Source organism: Anolis carolinensis, chromosome 2 (genome assembly GCF_035594765.1).
Source record: "Anolis carolinensis isolate JA03-04 chromosome 2, rAnoCar3.1.pri, whole genome shotgun sequence".
Lineage (NCBI taxonomy): Eukaryota > Metazoa > Chordata > Lepidosauria > Squamata > Dactyloidae > Anolis > Anolis carolinensis.
The window spans coordinates 209402481-209422872 of record NC_085842.1 but is presented as its reverse complement, the minus strand read 5'-3'; the positions used below and the strand labels follow the sequence as shown (position 1 = coordinate 209422872).

Genomic DNA, 20392 nt, shown 5'->3' with positions numbered 1-20392 from the left:
CAATTTGTGTAAACATACTTTTGTATATGTGCTGTGTGTGTTTTGTCTTTAAATAAAAAACTAAAAACTATGATTTCCTTTTCAAATTTCTGTGACATTGCCAATACTAAATCAGTATTTTTTAAAAGGTTACTGGAATACAATTAATTGGAAGAACGTAAACTAATTCTTTAGTCAAGTTCTACGCTTTAGGTTTTTTCATTGTTTACATAATAGCAATATAGCAATATTAACAGTGGCTTGGCACAACATAGACTTTCTTAATGAATTTTTCCTTGAAAATAGAACCTAATTAAGTTGCAATGGTCAAATTGGCAACTATCATTTACCTTTTTTTCTCTTTTTTTAATAATGTAACTTTTATCTGGTTACTGTATATTGTCTTCCTCAGCAGGCTGTCTGAGCACTTCCTGAACAACAAGCAGATTTGCTTATTAACTGTCCAAAGCTAACTTGAAATATGTAACAAAACATCTTTATTACTGATTTGCGGTACTAATAAAATCTTCTTCATATCCTAAAGCAGAACTATTTTAGTAATTTAAGCGTATGAACTGCAAATGACTAGTGATATTTTTATTTAAATTACTGTATCTGCCAAAATAATGAGTTAATGTTTAAGAGCCTTTTTTCATAGTAGGTTTATATATCATTTTGAAGATTAAATCATGTTATGTGTCTTGAACATCTATGATGCTTCTCAGCAAGATGGCTGCTGCTGGTTTGAGGATCAGAAATGGCCATTATGTAATATTATTTGTAGTGTGGTGGGCACAAAAATGAAGAAATTAAGCTGTGTGTATTGTTTTCTGATGGAAGCATTTGTGGTAATGGTATTGCAAAAGGGAAGATAAATTGCTTCCGAACATTCTTGGATGGATAAATCATGGAGGACTTGCTTACAAGACAGCTGTATAGACAAAAGTGATTTTTTATTTTCATGTTTTTTGAGGGTGCCTATTTGAAATCAGTATATGAAAAAGAAACGTTTCTGCATTACTACATACTAGTGGCTTCACTGATGGTAAAGGGTTTGAAAAGATCCACTAATTTCTGTAATGAGCAATGTAACTCTTATATATTTCTTTTATTCAGTTCAGATTCCTCCCCCCCCCCCCAGTTCCCCTAATTTGGCTGCCTTGGGGATAATCTTCCTCAACACCAGGCCTGCACATCATCCGGCACATAGGCCGGATGTGGCCCACAAAGGCATTTCCTCTGGCCAACGGGTGAATCCAGAAAGGGACTGGTGAGGATGGGGAAGGGGCAAGGCTTCCCCTTCAGCAGGGCAGGTGGGAGGAGGGGGTGGCCTGCAGAAGGCTTTCGGGCAGGGGGGGGGGGGGAATGTTGGCCCTTTACCAGGGCCAAGTTGTGCAGCCCTGCTCTACAGAGACCTAAATGGTCAGTATAGATGGGGGCTTGGTTTCATGGTACCCCAGTTCCGCAGTGTGTGGTCCTGTGTTCCATTTCCATCGGACTTCTGATCCATAGGAATTACTTTGCTGGTTTGAGGGAATTCAGTGTGTTGCACAAGTGGAATGCAGCTTGCTTTTCTTTAGACACATACTGGGGTATGGAATGCTGACATTTTACCTTGCCCATTGCTTTTTAGAACTATAGTGATAGAATGTTTTTGAGCAATAGTGATACTTTGTTCTTTTGTGTCCATTTACCATTGGTTTTGTGAGAAGCTCAGCAAGGTAGACGTGTGAACATCTCTTTTCATCCTTAAAAGGTCCTGATGATGTGGATAAGGTTGAAGACAGTTTTTTCCCCTTCTCAAGAATATGTAGTGAACTTCACAGCTTGATTTCTTTTCATTCTTTTATACTACATGAAATCCATTTTAAAATGCAAATGTTTCCTGAACTATAGTGGGATTTTGAGGGCCTTCTATTGAAAAAACTGAAAAAGCATCAAATGTTTATTATTTTGGATTTATTGGATGGGTAGGAATCCAAAATTTTAATCAGATCAAAATGAGAGGAACATACTTATTTTATCATCCTAAGACAGCCATGTTCATCTTTTAAATGGGAGCTAAGATCTTAGTTTTCTATGCATCAGAAGATGGGAAGCAGGTCAAGGCACTGTGTATGCTTCATAAATCAGAGAAAGACTACAGTTATATCTGATTCAATTACAGACTTCAGAACACATCTGAGGGTGAGTAATTCGCATCACTTGGGCAAATACTAGTTTGCTATCTCTATGTATAAAAAGAAACTGCTTTAAAAATTGCTTCAGTTCTAATTTCCCTCTATTAATAATGTTACCCTTAAATTATGTCTTAGGAATTCTATATCAATAAGCATCAGACCCAGAAGATTACAGAGCAATACGAAGCCACTTGAAAGTCAGGTAACTCGAAATCAGAGAAGGAAGAGGCATGTTGTGTTATCGAAGGCTTTCATGGCCAGAATCACTGGGTTGCTGTGAGTTTTTTGGGCTGTATGGCCATGTTCTAGTAGCATTATCTCCTGACATTTCACCTCTATCTAGGGCAGTCATCACCAGAGGTTGTGGTCTGTTGCAAATTAGGCAGGGGGTTTATATATCTGTGGAATATCCAGGGTGGGAGAAAGAACTCTTGTCTGTTTAAGATAATTGTGAATGTTGCAAACCCACCCACCCCAGACAGCAACAGCCAGGCTTGAAGCTGGAAGGCTTTTCAATGCTAATCAAGCTGGCCAATTGCAACATTCACACCTGATTCAAACAGACAAAAGTCCTTTCTCCCACCCTTGTATGTTCGGTTTGATACTTGGGAGATGTAGTCAGGCAGGGAGGATCTTGTTCCTCTTCCCAAGATTTTCAGAAAGGAAAAAAAACCACATACTATTCTGAACCTTTTTATTATCAAAAGGCAAAATAAGTTTCTATGTATATTTTTTCAGCCCTACTAATAATCAAAGTTTTCTGTAGAAATCTGTAACGTATTTCTATTTCTAGTAAAAAGATAGAACTAAATTCATTTTAAATTGCAGTACAACCCCCGGTGACCATGGAGGATACGTTCCCGGACTTCACGTGGATACAGAAAATTGCAGATAATAGCAAACCCTTTTGAAATGAAGGATTTCTGGTCAAAGAATACAATAGAGTTGTGCTGGAGCACCTAAATGTCTAGGGATATTTTATTGAACATGGATAAATAAAATTGCAAGTACTGATATTGTGAATATGGAGATTGTATTGTATATACTGTGAACCTCAGGGTAAATATTAGCAGAATTTTCGAATGGGCATACCCTCTGCACATGTTCTCCACTCCTGCTGTAGAGGAGGGTGAGAAACCTGCTATTCTGCAGATATTCTAGACTATAATAAGACAGCATGGCTATTGGTAACATATTGTGGAAATTGTATTTCATGAGATCTGAACAAAATTTGATTATATACCCTTGCTATATAGTCAGGTTGCCATTGACTGACAATAGGCACTATGCTAAATTTTTTATTTTGTTGCACTTTCTGAAATAAAGCAGTAGTGCTGCTCACTGGACAGACGGCTATGCATCTTTCATCCTCTTTTGAACTTAATAAACATTTCAGTAGTTTTTCTGTAGACCCTTCCATTCACAAACTTGTATATGCTTGATGGCACCAAAAGGGTCTGAATTGATAAAAAGAAATGTTAGTCACTTATATAGCTCTAGCTAGTATTTCAGAATTGGGCTAATATTCAGTACTTTCCTAAAACACCGAACATTCATAAAGTTATTTTTAAGCATTAAAAAAACTTTTCAGGTACTACACTAATAATTCTTTTAAAAATCCAGAAGGTAGTGACATCAATAGTAATAATCTCATACTGCAAATTTGGAACTTCACAATATATCTTTTGTTGCCTCTCTTTTTTCACATCAATTCCAGCAAATATTGTTATTCCCTCATATATATAGATTGGGGCCCTGTCTACATTGCCATATAATGCAGTTAAATTACATTCTGAAACTGCATTATATTGCAGTGTAGATGGAGCCTAAACTAACTCTCTCAGACATACTTGGCTACCACTGGCTGGAGATCACAGTGATACTTCTAAAATGTTTCTTTGAAAAATTAGTACATTGAAATAAAATGTAAACGTACACGGAAAAAATTATAGCAGAAAAATTGATCACGGGCTGGATATGCCAACAGACAGACAGACAATGCACGAGTATTTGAAAGTTTGGCTGATTGACTTTCACTTTCCAGGAGCTCATGAGGTTGTGCATTTAAATAAGACTTCTTTATTTCTGGATAATTATGTTAAAACTTGGAATAAAATCAAACTAGCTTTACAGAGATAGAAAAATATTAAATTGGGTTTTATTTATCACAGTGATGCCTAAATATAGAAATATCTTCTAAATTTTAAAACTTGACTTCTCCATTAATTTCAATTCAGCTTATTTTCTCATCTTTAAAGTTCTCCGTTTTTTGTTAACATTAAGATTCACCATATGTTCATACTCTTTTGGTGTCTTTAAAGGTACCTCAAAACTCTAGATCAGAGCTTTCCAAAAATTTATGTTGGTGACACACTTTTTGGGCATGCATTATTCCATGACACTGTATTTCAGTTTTACTAGCAAACTGGAGGTTAAACCAACCACTTATAAGAGATGAGGACACTATGTATACATAAACAGAATGTATGGGGGACACAACCAATCTCATGTAGCTCAGAAGTTTCTCGTTATATTTGTGCGACACATCAACACATTGCAACCTATACAGTAATGTGACGCTACACACTGTTTGGAAAGCTCTGCTCTAGAAGATTTTTCAACTAGATTACCTGCAAATGACCTTAACATAAAGGTTTCTTTTAAATATTCAATCCTTTAATGCTCTCTTCTTGTCTTACAGTCCTATTTAAAACTACAAGAGACAAAATAAAAGACAAAGGAGGAGGCGGGGAGAGGACACCCTTACCTTGTGCCTTTTTGTATTTTATATGACTTGGTAAATTCTTGATAGACTGGTTGTTATAGATTGCCTTTATCCAATTAATAAAATTATTTCTGCATACCATCTCTTCTTGAATTCTAAATAGAAAAAAATAGAAAAACTCAGTTCAAGTTATCAAAAGTCCTGCATCCAAAAATTTCAATGAGATGATTGAAATCACTCCAGTTTTTCAAGCCAACCAACTCAAGCCAACCAACTCTGAATTGCCTGAGTTTTCTCTGGTGCTAAGACATATTATTTGATTGTTGCATCATGGTAAACAGCAGAGTTTAGAAAAATGCTTTTCAGTTGCAACCCAGTGAGTCACTCCACTCATGTGGCAGGAAAATTGGGAGGTGTAAATTTTCCAAATCCAGATCTGTGGGTCAAAAAACAAGTGTTCCAAAAAAGTTGTGTGAGGATTGTTTCAGTTATTCTAGTATTATTTTTAGAGGACAGGGGAGCTTTTAAGCTAAAATAACCCAACAATTCAAGAGCCATTATGGTGGAGTGGTTTGAGAGTTGGACTATGATACTAAGAGACCAGGGTTCAAATACTCACTTAGGTGATCTTTGGAAAGCCACATTCAGCTTTAGGGATGGCAAGAGCAAACCGCCAAATATACTTTGCCAAGGAAAGAAACCCTGTGATAGGTTTATCGTAGGGTTACCGTATAAGTCAGAAATTACTTGAAGGCACACAACAATATAGCCAGACCAGCAGTAATGTGAAATAGACCGGGAGTGTGGGAAACAAAAGAGCTGGTTTAGAGAAATCTTCTGGGCAAGAAGATCACCTTTTGTGTCTGGTATTTATAGCCATATATGTGGAGATTGCATCAGAATGAGGTGTAAATTTCCCTTATTTATCTCAATAGAGTGTTAATGGGAAGGCCTAGTTGTCACAATTTAAATGCTAATGCTTCTAAGACAGTGGTTCATCTTGAGTCACTGGAATGTGGCTATAAATCATCCAGTGATCCAGACTTTGCTGTGAACTTCTGAAACTGTAATAAATGTAAGCTAAGTCTATGCATGAAGGTGATATTCTACTGATATTCTTGCAATTCTTCTGTAGAACAAAGGCTTTTTCTAGGCTTACAAGCTTTCTGTTTAGGTTACGGGGAGGCTATCCTGCTATTTTTGTGGCGTATTCCTTATGAGCTAGTGTGGTTTAGGGCTTTGAGTGTTCGACTAAGATTCTAGGAGACTATGGTTCAAATCCCCACTTGGCAACAAAAAATCATTGAGATCTGTCAGCCTTAAAAGGAAGCAATGGTAAAGTTATTTGAACAAATATTGTCAAGAAAACCTGGTAATGGAACTTTAGGGTATTTATTTATTGTGTCAGAAGTGAACCAAGGGTACAGCTGTAAAATGTGTTTAAAAACACGAAGTTAAAAACTTGGCATTATACTAAATGTACTTTGACCAGTACCTGACCACTTGGAATGCTTCTGGTGTTGCAATAAGAAGGTCCTCCATTGTGCATGTGGCAGGGCTCAGGTTGCATTGTAGTAGGTAGTCTGTGATTTGCTCTTCTCCACACTCGCATGTCATGGACTCCACTTTGTGGCCCCATTTCTTAAGGTTGGCTTTGCATCTCGTGGTGCCAGAGTGCAGTATGTTCAGCGCCTTCCAAGTCTTCTGTGTGCCATGGAGTTTTAGCCTGCCACTTTTGGACTCTCGCTTGCTGAGGTGTTACTGCGTGACTCTCTGTAGATCCTAGAAAACTATTTCTTGATTTAAGGTGCTGGCTGATATTTGAACAAAGGATGGGCCGGAGACATGAGAGAAGCCTCCCTGCAGGATCATAACACATTTGGGCAACATCTTTGTAGATGGCTGATTCTGTCACAAGCAGAAGCGACTTGCAGCATGCAACCAAACAAACATTAGGGTGAACGTTCATAAAAAAGGAAAGCGCACAATAAAAACGAAGTCATTGTGAAGCAAAATTCTACACTAAAATTATACCTTTGTAATTTTTATGTTTTTGTCTATTAATACACTTTACCTGTGATCTTAATGTTAGCTGGAATCACAGAATTTAGAGTTGGAAGGAATCACAAGGGCTACATAGTTCAATTCCCTACTATACAGGAATATACAACTAAAGCACTCCCAAAAGATGCCCATCTAGCCTGTTTGAAGACCCGAAAATGAGACAGCCCATTTTTCTTTTAAACACCCCTATAGTTCAGTTTTTCCTCATGTATGGGGGTGTCCGTTTTCCTGTAATAAGATACTTTATGATACTATATAGATATATTATTCACTTTTTAAATTATATTTATTGTGATGTAATAGCATCTACAAAACAAACATTACAAAGGAGAAGAAAAAGAAAATATGGAAGAAACAAATGTTATAATCCTAAAGAAGCCAGCAATCTCTCCTACCGAATCTAAACAAATTAAAAATGGCTTCTTACCCCATCAACTAAAGACATCAGTAAAAAAAACTACAGTGAACTTCTTATAACTTACTCTTTCACAGTGCAAATATATCTTGTGTAAAAGTTTGTGGAGTGATTGAGTTTTGGGTTCATTGTCCAGAAGCACCTGAGGTTGTGGATTTCATTTTTTTAAAAAAATGTTGAGCTGTGTTTGGGATTTGAGGGGAAGAAGGGCAATTTGTGTACTATGAAGCACAAAAAACTTATTTTTCATAACCGACCATGCCATGCCTAGTGATGAAAAAAATTCCATATTTCACTACTCACACATTTTCATTCTAAAATCCAGGGCTGTTGGATTTTTTGTTTCTTAATCAACTGAGTAATACTAGGGTTCAGGAGGAAGACTGTCATTTGCTCAATTAAGTAACCAAAATTCCTCTTCCAAAGCAGCAAAGTTATAACAAAGCTTTCTCTTTCTACAAGAAGGAGATACTTCTTCTTTGGAGCTGATTTTTTTTAAGGGGGATGCCATTTAAATAACAATATATCTGCAACACTGAGCACATTTTATGATATTGTGGCACAATAACTCATACTTAAATGTCAATAGAGACACTTGAGAGAACCTACAAGGTTCAATAACTTCTGGTGTGGTTTGTTTCTCCTGTCATCGGCCATTATATTTTTTACAGCTTTTAAATTGCTACAGAGAGAAATTGCTTTGGATTATAATGGATGGTTAAGAGGCTGCCAAGGGTACCCTTGCACGGGGTGGATGAAAGTTCAATACTATTTTGGTTTTATGTGTCTAAGTTCTAGGCTATATAGCTTAAATATAATTTGTTTGACAAATGCATTGGAGTGATACCAGAGTACAAAACTATACTGAGCATTTAAAGAGACACCGCAAAGCCCTTCATCAAATTTTGGGTAGAAGATTAAACTCCAGCCATTATCTTTTTCGAATATATGATCGAGAGTTCTTGAGGGCTTGTCTTTTGTGGGTTTATATTGGAGAGTAGGCCTAAGGAGATCACACTATTCTTTCCTTGTAGTATTGTTTCAGAAACTGGGGCACTAGCTTACTGTGTGCTTGTTATGTCACTATGAATTTATGAAAACAGCTGTGAGGGCAGAATCCACTGAGTCCATAAACCTTGTTTAAAACAGAAGTGGAGAATTTTGGGTTCTTGTGGGGCCACATTCCAGTGATGGAATTTCAGAAAATACATTATGTTGGCTTGAAGGACTCACTGCATTTGAAGAGGTGTTTAAAATGTTCATAAGGGTGGGAAAATGTAGTAAAAATGAGAATCCACCAAATCATGGTGGTAGGAGTGCAGATGGATTTTGTCTCTAGGACCTGAGGCGCTGGATTTGGTTCTAGGACCACATGTGAATACCAAAATCTCATATGCACTAGTGTGAAAAAAATGACAAAATGGTTTTATTTCTGCGGGGTTTTTTTTTGACCAAAGTGGGTCAGAATATTTTCAACCCATAAGTGGTTGAATCCGTGGATACAGTCGGCCAAATATACTAGCGTGGCAGCCATAGTCTACCAGAAAATTCTTGAACCAGAGTGGACATGCTAGTAGAAGAAAATGCATAGTTCTGTTATCCTTTTTTATCCATGGAGAGAAGTTTTTTTCCAGAAAAATTGGAAAAAAGTGTGTAGAAACAAAAAGTCTCAGAAATCTTTTATTAAGGTCTTCATGTTATATAGTTTTATATATATATCTATGCATGCTTTGCCCGGCCACGCGTTGCTGTGGCTTATGGGAATCATTTGTTGGCAGGTGAAATAGCAGTGAATAGCCTTGCAGCCTCAAAGCCTGGCCGTTTTCTGGAGTAGCTGGAGTAGCACCCTCAATCAAAGAGCCGCTTTGAAGCCTGGCTACTTCCTTTGTAGGGGAATCCTTGTTTGGCCAGCTTGAACTGCATTGAATAGTCATGCAGCTTAAAAGCCTGGCCGCTTTCTACATAGGGCATCCTTGCTAGGCCAGGTTGAATGGGACTGAGTAGCCTCGTGGCTTCTGAGCTTGAGGGTTTTCTTTCTAGGGGAAATCTTGGTTGGCCAGGTTGAATAGCACTGAATAGCCTTGCTGCTTGCAAGCCTGGCCGCTTTCTACCTTGCAGAATCCTTGGTTGGCCAGTTTGAATAGCAATTAATAGTCTCAGTGTGGCAGGTATGAATACTGCAGTTAGCCACCTTGATTAGCATTTAATGGCCTTGCAGCTCCAAAGCCTGTTTGCTTCCTGCCTGGGAGAATCCTTTACTGGGAAGTGTTAGCTGGCCCTGATTGTTTCCTTTCTGGAATTCCCAATTTCCCTGCTTTCAGAGTGTTGCTCTTTATTTACTGTCCTGGTTTTAGAGATTATATTGTTCTGTATCATTATACCACAGTAATTATTTCATATTACAGTAGAGTCTCACTTATCCAACATTTGCTTATCCAATGTTCTGGATTATCCAATGCAGTCGGCCTTTTAGTAGTCAATGTTTTTGTAGTCAATGTTTTCAATACATTGTGATGCTTTGGTGCTAAATTCGTAAATACAGTAATTACTAAATAGCATTACCGTGCATTGAACTACTTTTTCTGTCAAATTTGTTGTATAACATGATGTTTTGGTGCTTAATTTTTAAAATCGTAATGTAATTTGACACTCAATAGACTTTTCTTTAATCCCTTCTTATTATCCAATATATTCGCTTATCCAATGTTCTGCTGGGGTGTTTATGTTGGACAAGTGAGATTCTACTGTATATTTATAATCTTATATTATCTGTTTAGAACTGGATTATATGAGGCTTCTACACAGCTGTATAAAATGCACACTGAAGTGGATTATATGGCAGTGTGGACTCAAGATAATCCAGTTCAAAGCAGATAATATAAGATTCTAAATGAATAATATAGCTGTGTGGAAGGGCCTTGAGTCTACACTGCCATATAATCCAGTTCAAATCAGATAGTCTGTATTTTATACGCAGTGTGGAAGAGGTCTGATTGAAGCAGCCCTGGGCTCCATTAAATGGCTGAGTGGGTTGCTAGGAGACAAAGTGGGCAGAGCTTAGCCTTCTAACTGGCAGCAATGGGAAAAAAACAATTATTCCTCTCCCTCTAATTAGGACTTTATTTTTCTTGTTTTTTTGTGTCTAAACACAGCGGGGATGACCATGTCTTCTATGGCCAAGTTTTGTGGGTTTTGGGTGTTTAGTTTCGCTGTTTACTTTAAGTTAGAAATGGTCAGAACATTTATATAGATAGATAGATAGATAGATAGATAGATAGATAGATAGATAGATATTGTTTATCATTGGAAAAGGACATATTCTCCATATTTTTCAATTTTTCTGGAAAAATGGTTTGGGAAAAAAATCAGTTTTTCTCCCCATTTTTCCATTTTTAGGCCTTCCCATCTCTAATCAGTTTGTAAGTAAACTCAGGACCATCATGGTTGAGTAGGAGACTGAGGCTCAGGTGCTTCCATCAACAAGCACATTTAAATGTTGGAAAACATGTCACATGTATTGAGCAATGGTGAAGATTTATCCCAGACTTGGTTAGCATGCTTGTGATTGTGCAAGGGAAGGGTGACCCCTTCTTCTCTCATCTTCTAGTGTTGGTTTTTCCATGGTGTATTCTACTGTCTGGAACACCTCCTTCCAATAAAGCATGTATTGAAAAAGTTGCACATCATTTATATGATACCAATATATTTATTTCCCTCAGCATTTATTGCTATGACACTCGTGGTTTGGAATATGATTTTATGGTTTGCTGATTTTTATAATGTTTTATCAATAATTTGTTTGGATATGTTTGTAGACAGCTGGTTTTAAATTAGAATTAGCCCCCAAAGGGCTTATAGAACACCCAGGAAATTCAATGAAAAAAGCAGATTTGACTGTTTAAGCACAACGGATTTTGATGTGAAATTCAAACATTGTGCTCCAAAACGAGAAGATCCCTATTGTGCAGTGATTTCGGTTGGATTTGGGTTCGTATATAGCTTCTAACATCTAGCAGTGATTTCATTATCTTGTTTCTCAGCCAAGAAGAATCTCACTTTTGTAACTGAGAATAATTACTTGGTTAAACAAAGTACATAACTATGTTTAGTTTGCCCGATGTTACATCCTTAATGTGGATGTCCAAAATCTTTTGTACATATTAGAAAAAGGATTCCTGCTTCAGATTTGGATAATAGGTTAAATGCATTGCAGATAGCCAGTTCTACAAAATGTAAACTTTCTAAACTTTTTCAAGTCGTAGGAGAGGAATTCCCCCAAATCAAAACAAATATTTAGAGGGAAATGGAAAAATAGGCAACGGTTTTTCAAAAGCATCCTTAGAAATCTAGTCATTCTCTTACTTTAGCTAATAACAATAATAATAATAGACCTGATGGTCAATACAAACATTAGTAATGAGTAATATTTTTATTTCTTAGTACTAAAATGTGACAAAAGTGCTGTATGTGTTGCATAAATGTTTACGTTTTCCAGAACTTAATTCATCCCTAATTGTCATGCTTCATGTTCTGTTGCTTTAGGAATGTTAAAGTGTATTTCTATGTATAATTTTAAATGCTCATAATATTCATGTTTGTGGACATTGAAAGTGTACTTTATTTGGATGTTTGTTGCACGTTTACTTGCTGAGTTTACTACTAATTTTTAAAAAGATGTTGCTGATAAAGCTATGAACTGATGAACTTGAAAGTGTAACATTTCTCACTCTTTGCTAGTTCATGTGAAATAAGGGAAAGGTTAATACAGTAGAGTCTCACTTATCCAACATTCGCTTATCCAACGTTCTGGATTATCCAACGCGTTTTTGTAGTCAGTGTTTTCAATACATCATGATATTTTGGTGCTAAATTCGTAAATACAGTAATTACTACATAGCATTACTGCGTATTGAATTACTTTTTCTGTCAAATTCATTGTATAACATGATGGTTTGGTGCTTAACTTGTAAAATCATAAACTAATTTGATGTTTAATAGACTTTTCCTTGATCCCTCCTTATTATCCAACGTATTTGCTTATCCAACGTTCTGCCAACCCGTTTATGTTGGATAAGTGAAACTCTACTGTACTGGAAACAGAAGAAGCCATCACTATTTAAGCAAAAGAAAATTATATTGTGTTTTGAAATTAGCCACTTCCACAATGTAAAATAGAGACAGAAAGTAGACATTTTCAGAGAAAAGAACAGAGGGGAACAAACGGTGAAGAAAAGTACTAATGTTGCTCATGAAATGTATGATAAATCTCATTTTATAAGCTATCACGATTGGCATTTTTGATCTTTTTAAAAATAAAGTGTATTTCTCAGACATGTAAAAATGAAAGGCTTGTGTGGATTGAGATGAGTTTCCTCCCCACTCCATATGAGTGTTTTCTATGGTCCAAAAGATGAAGGAATGCAAAGTAGGCAAGAAGAGTTGAGGCTGTGCTTAGAAAAGGCTTTGACACAATGTGGCAGAGGAGGGATACGCTTGGCAGAATCCAAATTGTATTGCAGGGTTATATACGTGAAAATGGTCCTTTTTATGCAAAACGTGAAAAGTTCTTTTCAATATTCAGGTCCTGTGTGTGCTTAGAAGTCCCGGCTAGTGGGAGCATATGAACTCACTGTCTTAAACATTTAGTTGATTACTCTATTCAGTTTTTTAGGGGGGGAAATGTGCAAGTGGGGGGAGAGAACTTCTCTCCCTCAAATCCTTGGAAATTTTGCCCAGGTTCAAAGTTTTCCCTAGTTCCAACTTCATGATGAAGACATATATTGCTGTGCAGTTTCAGGGTTGATACTTGGAGAGTTTGTGTACAAAGAAGCAGGGATGTGGAATCCCGTAGCTGGAACCAGCTCCTAAACTGGAAGTCAATTTTTATATATACACCATGGTATTTGTAAATACAGAAAGTTTGGACTCATTTCAGTCTCAGATACACCGGCAAAATGCTATCTTGTAATATATTTTAACTAAAAAAGAATTTAAGTGGAAAGAAAAGGATTTGCTTGTTGGCTTCTAATCAGGTTGTTCCTTTTGTTATGGATCCTTTTTACATTAATTTTTTCATGTATCCAGTTACATTTGATAGATGGGCAAAACTCAACATGATCTGTTTTCAGACTCATCAGTGTGCCCTGTATTAACATTTAAAAGCTGGAGGCATTCAGGGGAATTACTTCTGGCTCAAATAGTGTGTTGTGAGTGTTGTGGGAAGCGTAACAAAACACTGTGGACTAGAGTTACTATAGGAAATGCATTACCTTGATTATGTTTTTGTAACTAACTGTTTGAATCTGAAATGGTCTGTTACAGGAATTGTTTTACGGTATTACTCAAGTATTGTAAACGCCATTTCCATATGGCTTACAAATAACAGATGGCACTCTGGCTTATATAAAACACACACATTTCTAATTATTTTTTTCCTTTCTCCTATTATCGCTTTCTATGGGTGAGCATAGAAGACTCGGTAATAGTTATGTTGGGGAATAAAGCCAGAGTTTATGAACCAGCCCTTGAGCTGCAAGTGGAAAATCGACTCATAAAATAATTTTTATTTTCATGAATCTGGGCCACAGTGCTGAGCTTCTTGCTTTAGTAGTAGCCCTGGTCTCTTATTTGGTAAGGCTCCTAGCAGAAGCAGTTATAAATAGTCAGATTAAGATAAGTGAAACAAGATGAATATGTTGAAAGTTCATGCTTAGAATTTTGCCTTGCTGTTGAAAAATCCTCCATCCAACTGCCAATGGCCCTCCTGTTCTGGCAATTTTTGAAGAATGTATACCTAAAATGTAACATTTTCAAATCCTTTGAAGGTTAAAATCTCAGTCTCTCTTTGCCCCTCAATGCCAGCTCAAAAAGAAAAAAAAGCTTATAACTGAGTATGGTGCTAATACCCTATGAGATCCACACCATATTCTTTTGGTATTTATTCAAGTGGGTTGTACATCTTGCAGTATTGAACAAAAAAGCATTAAATGGCAATTTGTTTTTTTATGTAGCATGAATATTGGTTTTCAGGGGATGGTTGTGACTAAACCTATGTTGATGTGATGGGATCCTTCTTTTTCCAAGACTGGATGTGTTTGCTTTACATTGCACTCCTTTATTTTTAATCCCTTGCAGAACTTGTAAAAGTTACATATTTGGAACTCTTCAAGCATTCTGGGAGTTGTAGCTTGAATCAGTTAGAGTAACAGAGATCTGTGTTGACGAAAATGCAATAAGTCATGAGAAAATCTAGTTGGAAATGTTTATTTTCTAACATTCTCTTCTCAGAATATTCAATAGACAGGGATATTTTTTCTGAGATATACTTACCTTGCATTTGGAAATAACAAATTTAAAACTGTGTACAAAGTATTACAGTGATTGCATATTGTGTTGGCCACTTCCACACAACTGAATAAAATCCCACAGTTTCTTCTTTGTACTGGAATATATGGCAGTGTGGACTCAGATATCCCAGTTCAAAGCAGATATTGTGGGATTTTCTGCCTTGATATTTTGGGTTATATAGCTATGTGGAAGGGCCCATTAACTGAGTCACCAATGCCAAATGCAGGTGTATCAACTGAGAAACTCTCAGCCACAGAGAAAGGCAATGGCAACCACACATTTTGCCAAGAAAATCCTCCGTGAGGTTAGCCTTGGGTGTCGTCATAACAAAAAAAAAAAAAAGACTTGAAGGCTGTGTGCCTTCAACACATATGTGACACAACACATATGTGACAGGGCAACTAACAGCTTTGTGTTAACATTGCTGTAAAGTGCCGGCAGGGTTGTAGCCTTTGTTAGCCTTCCACATGAAGCATTCACCCTTTTATTCTGTCCTTGAACTTTAATGCCTCCAGTGCATAATTACATCCTTTGTTGGAGGAGCCTAGGCTATCTTTGGATGGCTATCTTTCACAGAAGGGTAAAATCTCAAGTGTGTTTTTGCATACTGTTTTCACCTGTTCATCTCTTTATGAGTTTTCTTTTTATGTAGAATACGAGTTTTGCATACCTTGCATTAAAAAAATCCCTGATCCAAATAGTACAAGTTAGGAAGCGCACTTGTTCAAGACCACAAAAAATACAGTTAACTCCCCTCTTTGGGAATCAAGCTCTGCCAATTGCTGTATTGCTTCCTTAGGGGTGGGGGATACCTCTGGGCCCAAGAATGCGTTGTAATAACCGCTCTAGTGTGTTAGCTGCCTAACCCCAGCTGACACAAGTCTGGAAATTCCAAATCAGAAAATGGAGCCTGCTTGAACCTGAAATTTCCTTTGTTTCTGTCAGAACAAGCCTTTTTGTTTTATATTAATTTGTTTTAAAACATAGTGAATTGTATTATTTTTTTAAAAATACGTATTTTCGAGGACGCCAGTAACGTCATTCTGATTTGGGAAATTATTAAGCACTTTATACGCTCTTATATTTTGTTTCATGCAAGGCTACAACATCGACCTTTCTGTCTGCATATGGAAAGTGTAATTAATGGTGATGGTGGTGCATGCTCCACAGTGACAAAGATTTGCAGTAAGGGTGGGGCCATGGGCACAATTTTAAAATAAAAGTTAAATAACATTTCTGTGCCAAGCACAGCTGGACCACACAGTGTTTATGGACTAATCATCTGCTAAATTCAAACTTATTAAAATTGGAAGCTGTATAATCTATAAGAGCACAAAGCAACTATAACTACTCCCTTCCTCCAGTCTTGTAACTGAAATGTTGTAATTGATTTCTCTTCCACAGGCACATTCCTTTTCCTTTTTTTTTTGTTGGTGGGGTGCGGGGTATTAAACATCAGTCAGGGCTGAGACCTCATAAGGCCATATTTCAAGCTGCAGTGAATTTTTACAGCCCTGTTATAAATCCCTGGAAAATATGCCTTTTTATAACTAGCTGTGACAGAACTTTAACTACTGATCCATGAATACCAGCATGGCTATAGTCCGGTTTATTGTAGTTGGAACAGTAAAGCTCTACTGTTGAATAAGTCAATTTCAGTTTTTTCATTTTGGCTTCTCAACCCAGCTTTCTCTTGTTTATGCAGCACTGCTTTTGAAATTTATTTACTTAAAAATAGTCTGTTAATGCATGTGTCACACCATTCAGTTGAAAGAAGGCATATACTGGAAACAATATTGTGTGATACACACACACACCTCCTCTTTTGTGGGTAATCTTGATTTTACACAGGGCTCATGCACATTTAGGATAATGTGACCAAAGGGGGACAGCATTTGAACAAGTAGTTTAAACATGATTAAAAAAAAATAGAACTCCCTTTTTGTGGTCTTTTCATCTCTTCTCCCTACTCCATTAAAGAGGATTGTGTTCTTTTTGAAGGAGTGCCGATTTATAATTATATTCAATTGAGTTTTGAATGTATTTCCTAGATTTCCTTGAGAAATAATGACTAATGTTTAAGGGGCTCTCTTAGGTTAAACCCAGTGTTGTACTGGTGCAGCAGTGTCAATACAAGATAGCTTTTTTCCCAGTACCACCTGAAAACCAGCTGTAAAAGGGTATCTCAGCCTTCCAAAACAGGTTTTGGGGATATTGGAGGGCTGCCATAAAGGAGAGATAACATTCTCCAAACTCAACTGATGGAGGCAGTTCTGTTACTTGTTATCCCCTCCCCCATTGCATTTAAGCCATGAGTGTATGTGCCATCAAATTGCCTGTTGATTTATGGCAACCCTGTGATTTTCATAGGATTTTCTTAGGCAATGAATCAGTGCTCAGGGGTGGTTCAAGCACTATACAGGGCTGATCATGCTGAATAAATGTACCAAATTAGACCGGTCATAGGAGTTTTATGGTAGGGGCAAAACAAAACTTTATGTAATTTATTTTCCTTAACATCCAGCACCTTCCTCCAATATTCTTGTAGTCCATAGTTAACCTTTTAACAGTTACCTTTACTGTCAGTCCTATTCATTCCCCCTATTGCCACCCCGCTAAATGTTAAAATGTCTGAATTTTATTTTTCTCTGCAGTACTTACCTGCTAAACAGAGGAAATCTATCAAACCAATTGTCTTTACATTTATACCTTTTAAGTCCCTGGACCACAAGTAATATTTTACATCTCAAAGTCTTAAGTTCCAAAGTTTTTGAATTCTAACTTGATCTCCTATGTCCCTTCTATGCTGCCATATAATCCACATTATCAAACTTTGAACTGGATTATATGAGTCTACACTGCCATATAATCAAGTTCAAAGCAGATAATCTGGATATTATATGGCAGTGTAGAAGGGGCCTTAGACCTTCATTGTCCCCCCCCCCCCCCACAATTCATCACACCCCCAAAAGTACTACACTGCAAATCTGACCTTGTTTGTTAGTAAGTAATCCCATGTGTTTGGTTGAATTTATATCAAGGTAAGTATATATAGAAATATAGTCTTAGTGACTTCAGACCACTACACTGAGTGGGTTTACAACCCCTTTATTATGAGCATTTGCCGCTTCGTATGTTCAAAGCCAAAGGTGGTCAGACACTAGATTTCATCATCTCCTTGTGATTTGTAATAGGGTGGCAAGGATTTTTCACATTTGGGACAGTGAGATGACCTCCTCCCACCCAGTTATACTTTTGAAATGGAAGTAGGTTGTGGCCATTGTTCAGTTATGGTACCTAAAACAGATATGCAGCATTCCTTAATTCTATGATTATGACTCTTGCACTGCTTCCCTTTTCATATTGAATACTATAGCTTTAGTATTATTATCGTCATAGGCGATCCCTCGTGGCCAAGGATGATTGTCTTCCAGAAGTAAAGTCCTGGTGATGGGTCTGTAAGTGACTGCAGAGACCTTTTCTGGATTGGCATGTTTTATCACAATGAGGACATCAATTTTCAGTTGGAAGGCAATCCCAACAAGGGTTTGCTTGATGCACCTTCCTCTTGACACATTTCTCCCTTTTACTGTCTATTTATGCCCCTTCAAAATCCATATAACACTGTTGGTAACATTTGGCCTCCAGTTAGAACACTTGGGGGCCAGGGATTCCCATTTCTCTCACCCCATATGGGGAGGGAACTAGAAAATGCCATAAACATAGCTTCAGTATAAGCATGTTTTGTTGGTGTAATCTTGGATTTACTTTATCAAGAGTATTTAAGATTGTATATGAGCTATTTAAAAAAAAATTCCCCAAATTTCGAGTCTACCATATCCATGGCCTATATTTTTAAATGGATGTGAACACACCTGCTTCAGCATCTCCTCGTTCACATCACCACAATTTAGTAGTGAGGGGTTCAATGATCCAGGGTCCCTGGAAATTGCTGGTGACAATTCCATGGATCCAGAGGGCCCACTGTAATTCGCTTTTAGTATGAACTATCAAGGTTAGACCCACATCTGTTTTAAAATGGAATACTTCTGTAATGAAATAGGTTATTCAGCGGTTTTATGGTTTATTTCAGTATTGTAATGCATGGTCAGATGCAAAAAGGAGCTCAGTTCTATACACCTGTTAAAGGACCAGGAGCTGGTTGGTAGCCTTGGTGTTGGGGTGCAGTCCTGAATCTTGGTTCGGATCCTAAAATGGTGTTCTCATGTACCTTCTGCACATCATTGGCCTGCTTTCTAACTTACATGTTACACTGGAAAAAAACTAGGAGCAACCTTGGAGGCCTGTCATAAAGATAAAAGTGGCAAACCATTTCATTTGCTAAAAGCTATGTCTTAAATATAAAATGTAACCAGGAATTTTCTACTTACCTTTAGAATGGATTCCCTTTTGCAAGAGGTGATAAGCTAATGAGATAATCTGTCTTGGATTTAGAAGTACAATTAATTAGGAGATAGGTATTGATAATGAGAAGCCAGACAACTCTTTAGCTCCAATCAGGTCTGCAGTAAACAGTGCTGGGATTTTAAATCATATGAAATAATCTTGCCTTATTCTTCAGTTCCCCTGTAAGGCAAATACATTCTCATCTTACTAAAGAGCATCACTACCAGTTCATGGGGAACACTGCTTGACATTTTGTAGCAACAGCATAGATAGTTCACCTTAATGTAGGTATGTGTGACCTTAGTACAGGTGTACCTCAGTTAAGAAAATGTGTTTGTGGGCATGACATGTTTAAAGAAAATTTCATAGCAGAGGCAGAAATAACATGGAAAGAATAGCATCAGTTTCTATACCAGTTCAACACCAGAGCAGTTCCAACATATTTTGGCAAACCTTTTATTTAAAACTAGCCATAAGTACATGTGTAATGAAGTAAGTAAGTCACGAAAAGCTTGCTTAAGTAAACAAAAACATTTTGACAGTTCTAGAGACCACTTGAAGGGCTTATCTTAAATTTACCCAGATATGACTTTTTCTGTCACCAGCCTTTCCCGAGGATTTCCATTTGGTGTCCAAGTGTCTAGATTTATTTATTTTTAACAGGTGAGTGGTTTCTGGAAGGGCATTGAGATCTGCTAAGGAGGCCCATTGTCTCAAGTATGGTTGGTGGGGATGAGAGAGGGGACCTTCTCAGTGGTTGCTCCCCGTCTCTGGAATACCCTCCCTAAAGAAATTAGGTTAGCCCCTACTTTTCAAGCTTTTCGGACAAGTTTAAAACATGGCTCTTCAGATAGGCCTTTGACCTTGTGTAATCTATGGTCAGCTTGAGGATCCACCGATTGCGTCACTCTACACTTAGATTTGTTACTGCAGGTAGCCAGCTTTATTCGCAGGTTCTACTGCATTTTAGGAATTTATATATTTTTTACAATTACAATTCTATCACTTGGGATTTTATGTGTGTTGTTGTTTTTATGCTTATACCACTGTTTATATGCTTATGTACTGTTTGTTTATATGCAGCACTTGAAGTGCTTCTGTGAGCCACCCCAAGTCCCTTTGGGGAGATTGTGCTGGGGTATAAATAAAGACTTATTAATTATTTATTATTATTACTGGTGGGGCAGATAAGTCTCATATCCCTTCTCTTCATAAAGGCTTGGTTAAGGAATATAGGGGGAGCTGCTGTTTACCTTGCCTCTTGTAGGCAGACAC

General features: G+C 37.3%; 1 protein-coding gene across 5 annotated transcripts in view; it reads left to right on the top strand.

Annotated features, from left to right (window-relative positions):
• cbx5 (chromobox 5) overlaps nt 1-20392 on the top strand; it is a 61504-nt gene that overhangs the window by 6090 nt on the left and 35022 nt on the right. The window lies entirely within an intron of this gene.